Genomic DNA, 4,669 nt, shown 5'->3' with positions numbered 1-4,669 from the left:
GAGGTGGTGGGAGGCAGGGGCACCAGGGCCCGGCCATTTCTGCCCCGCGTGGGGCTCCCACACTGGACACTTTCCTCAGCAGCTTCCCTGGGTGGACAGAGACTTGGCCAGGTTTGCATAGCGGCTGACAGCTCCCGGCCCAGCCTGACTCCTCCCCTCCCCCCACAGGAGTTACCCCCAAGAATCCGCACCATCCCTTGTCTCGGCACCCGCTTCCTGGAGAAGCCAGCCCGGGACCCCTTTGGCTTGGACTTTGTGTGACGACAGGCAGGGCCACCAGGAGGGCTCATCTATTCACTCAGCAAATATTTGGGGTGTGGGTGTAACAGCACAGGCGGGGACTGTGGCTTCCCCAGCCCAGGTCTGCACTCTGGCTTTGCTGGGATGGTGGGCAAGCTCCTGCCCTTGTCCTCATCTCCCGTCTGTAAAACCCGCCTCGAGTGTCGCTGCGAACGTCCGACTGCCCAGCGCCCCAGAGCCAGCGCCACTCGGCAATGATGACTTTCCACTCCCGTGGTCTTCCCTTCACGCCCATTTCAAGGTGTTTGCCGTATGGACCTTATTTCTCTACTCACACACTAGAATGTGTGGTCTGCAAGTATCTGGGCAGGGGTGGTAACAACGGGCTTGAAGACTCGGAGCAGAAGATCAGGGTTTCTGGGCTGCACGCCTGTGTCCCTATAGGGTATGACTGGCTGGGATAAGAGGCTTCTCCCAGGAGGGGTCGCCGGTCCTCTCCCAATGCAGACGGTCGGAGAAACCTCTATCTGCTCCGCCCATCTGAACACACAAGTCTGCCCCCGGGGGCAACTGCTGGCGGAGACTGGATGCTCAGGGCCGAGAAACTCACCGAGCCGGGAAATGACACCCTTCCCCGGATGGAGCAGCAGCACCGCGGAGACACGAACCCCCCGTCCCTAGATAACATCGAGCTGGGGCCGGTTCACCTCACACGTTGCTGTGGGGAGACGAAGTGCTGCAGCCACTCTGGAAAACAGTCTGGCAGTTTCTCACAGTGTTAAATATAGAATTACCATATGACCAAGCAATGCTACTCCTAGGTATTTACCCAGGAGAAAGAAAAACATATGTCCACGCAAGAACGTGTACACGAATGTCCACAGCAGGATTAGTCATAGTAACTGAGCAGCAGAAACCGCCCAAATGTCCGTCAGCTGGTGAAGACGCACGCGGCGACGTACGGTGCAATGTTATTCAGGCACCAGAAGGAAGTCGTGACAAACGCCACAACGTGGTTAAGCCTTGAGAGCATGTCTGAAGCGAGCCAAGTAAAAGAAGCCAGTCACGTGAGACCATGTAGCGTAGGAGTTCATTGAAGTGAAATTTCTAGGACAGGCAAACCCAAAGTAGTTGCCTGGGTCTCAGGGGGAGGGGGTGGGGATGTGGAGTGACAAGTAGTGGGTAGAGGTTTTGGGGTGGGGATGAAATAATCCCGAATTATATGGGGATGGCTGAGCAGCTCCGGTACTATTGCTCAACGCCACTGGACTGGACATTTTAAATGGGCGAATATCACCATACATTATATCTCAGTAACATTTTTAAACAAATAAATAAATAAGGCATGAATTCCAGGCCAGCCCGTGGTAGAGAGATCAGATTCCAGAGTGCTCTCCCGGAGCTTCGGCTGCGGGTGCTGAATGCCATTTGTGAAAGCACTCTGCCCCCAAACCCAGCAAGAGTCCCAAGGCAAATGTGGTTTTCATGTCCCAGTGCTTGAGAAAGACAAATATGCATTCACGTAGCTCTGCGATTGGTGGGAGAAACAAGAGGAGCCATGGGAGATGTGTTTCAGGCATCGACCTCCCTGTCCAGCTGCTGGTACCTGCTGGAAAAGCTGGAAGCAGCTCTGTCCGGAGAAGCTGACTTCTTGGAGTACGGCCCTCTCCCCAGCCCGGCCCCCGTGCTGCCCTGTGTCTGCCTGGGTACCTACAAGTTCCTCATGCACGTTATTGCTTGCCACCCACCGCATTACCCCGACCTCTGCATTCAGGGTGGCTAAGGCCACAACAGAAGGGAAGGTTTATGGTGTTACCACCTCAGACCTTAACACGTAAAAATGCCCATATGCCTGGCAGAATTCTTTTCACCCACACACTCCAGCCTTCTCCTGGGCTGTAAGAATGTCCTAGGAAGCGTATGAGGGACCCTCAGGTTGGCTCACGGAGCACCGTTAGTGGAGTTCAGGCTGTGGGAGCCTCTGCCACCACTTGTTTACATGACTTCATTCTTGGGGCTCTCCCCCGTCGGCACAAAGACAAGTGCCCAGCCCTGGAGTGGACTTGGAGCTGGCATCCTAGGACACTTCTGGGTAAGCCTGTGCATTACCATGGCAACTCTCTTGGATGTGTCCTGCATCCTTTGCACGAGGTCAAGAGAGGATAGAACCCTGAAGAAGTAACTGCTTTCCCAAATGCCCAGCCCCAGCCTCCAGGGTTGTCTGTATCCGCGGCACCTTTGAAGGGTGAGCTCCTTGAGCACATAGGTCACATCGGGTCCCTGTCCCCCAGGGCTGAGTGCTACAGGGCAGGGTGTCCAGGTCAGCAGCCTGAGACACCTATCTGAATCCCAGCCCTGCTACCTGCTGGCTGTGTGGCCCTGGCTGAGCACCTCCCCCAGCCTGGTTGCCTCAGCTCTGCAGGTGGAACATCGCACCTCCCAGGACTGGGGCCGGGGTTAGGGGAGGAGAATGCACGGCCGGGCGGGCACTGGTACTGGCACAGGGCAGCTCAGCAAACACTGGCTATTGCGGGCACTTAGAAAAAGTGTGATGGATTGCCCTGGAACAAGGCTCTCAGTATTTTCTTTCCAAGTATAACGGACATGTGCACAAAAGCACGCGGGTCATGAGCACTCAGCTCCGTGGATGTCCACAAAGGTAATGCACCTGTGTAACCAGCACCAGTGGCCAGTTTCCAAAAGCCACCCAGGCTCCTTCCAGCCATGGGGCCTGAGGGACGGCCACCCTAACAGCCACCTGTGACTGTACGTGCAGGAGATCAGGCCATTTGTTCTCTGCGTCTCTCTCTTGCCGCCCTGCCTGTGCAGCCTAGGTCAGCTCACACTGGGTGCCCCAGAATCTTCCAGGAGGGAACACGCTGCCATCAAAGATGCCATCTCCTGCCAGCAGGCCTGGCGGTTTCCAGTTTCACTGAGAAAACGTTCCGGCTCAGATCTACCGTTAAGCAGACACATGCACCACCACAGGGTCCTTAGAACTATCTTTTACCAGTAAATAAGCAGAACTGCCAAGTGCATGGGCCCTTACATTTCCCCTTCCCCATTTCCATATACCATTTCCTCACCCCCAGCTGTGGCCTCAGTGACTTGGTCATGCTTTCCCTTCTCCCCTCGGGAACCGCCCGGAGGCAAGGTCCAGGGGGCCAGCAGGCAGCCTGGGCAGACTCCCTGCCCTGGGCTCTCTCGCAGCCCCTGTAAGCTGAGCTGGACAAACAACAACAGCGTGCTCCCCTCCAGCCAGGCACTGCGCTGAAGCCCGAGCGAGGACAGCTGGAGAAGAGCTCTTCGGGCGGTGGCTGCACTGTCAGTGCCCCCATCATCTGGCAGGGGGAAGGAGGCGCCCGTGGGCCCGAGTAGCTCCCTGCGTGTTCAGTGCTCAGCCTCTCAGGTAGGTTCTGGACCCATGCTCATGCTGCGAAGATGAGGTCGCAGACGTTGGGAGAGACCACAGCTGGGAGGCTCCGACCGGCCCTGGGCAGTGGAGACCCAGGAATGTGCCCCCCCACCCCCACACTGCCCCAGACTCTTCAAGCCCTTGGCAGCGGTAGCGGGGCTGACCGCCACCTGGAGACAAACACCTGCGGCCTCCTCTGGTACCCTTTCCCCTTTCCAGGACCTCGAAGGGGTTCTCTCTGCATTTCTGAGGGGCAGCTCCACTCGGGGATTCCCATCAGCTCTGCTCAGGCCTCTGTCTAGGGGGATGGGAAAGGTGGCTGCAGCTGCTCACTGGGGTCTGGATCCTAATGTCTTTCTTCTATTTCTCAAGCCCTGGCTCCCTCACACCAGAGTGCTCAGCTGGGGGGGAGGGGGTATACAAGGAGAAAAGGGTGAAAGGGAGGGGAAGCAAGATGCTTCACCTATTGGTGCTCACGGAGCCTCTAGGAAAAACAGCCACGTAGCGCCCTGGGCAGAGGAAATGGATTCCAACAGGATTCAGAGAGATTGGGTTAGACCGCAGGGTGTATTCTGGCTATGCAAGAGCAACAAGCCCCCCCCTTCCTGTCTTTACTCCCCGGCGACATGGGTGAGCCCTGAAAACACCCTCCTTGTGCCCCTTTCCCCACCTGCAAGACCTCCTAGTAAGCGACACCTTCAAAGTCAGCCCTGACTTCCCCACCCAGCCCACCTATAATCCCTTGGCTCCCTCCCGATCCGCTATCTGCAGATGGGCAAGGGCTCTCCCAAAGAGGTGAGCACCTGCCCTCCCTTGTGCCAGGACAGGAAGGGATGGGTGAGGTCCTGCTTTGCTGGCATGCTCCCGCACTTCAGGCCGCTGACCCGACTTGTGCTCTGAGGACCAGCTATTACTGACATTTCTTTGAATCAACTCACCTGTTGTGTTCTGCTCCTGGTAAGCAATAAAACCTACAATTCCAATGGTCATGGGGCTCATTCTTGCTCAGGTGGA

The sequence above is a fragment of the Ailuropoda melanoleuca genome, chromosome 13, assembly GCF_002007445.2.
Source record: "Ailuropoda melanoleuca isolate Jingjing chromosome 13, ASM200744v2, whole genome shotgun sequence".
NCBI lineage: Eukaryota > Metazoa > Chordata > Mammalia > Carnivora > Ursidae > Ailuropoda > Ailuropoda melanoleuca.
This window is presented reverse-complemented; position numbering follows the sequence as displayed.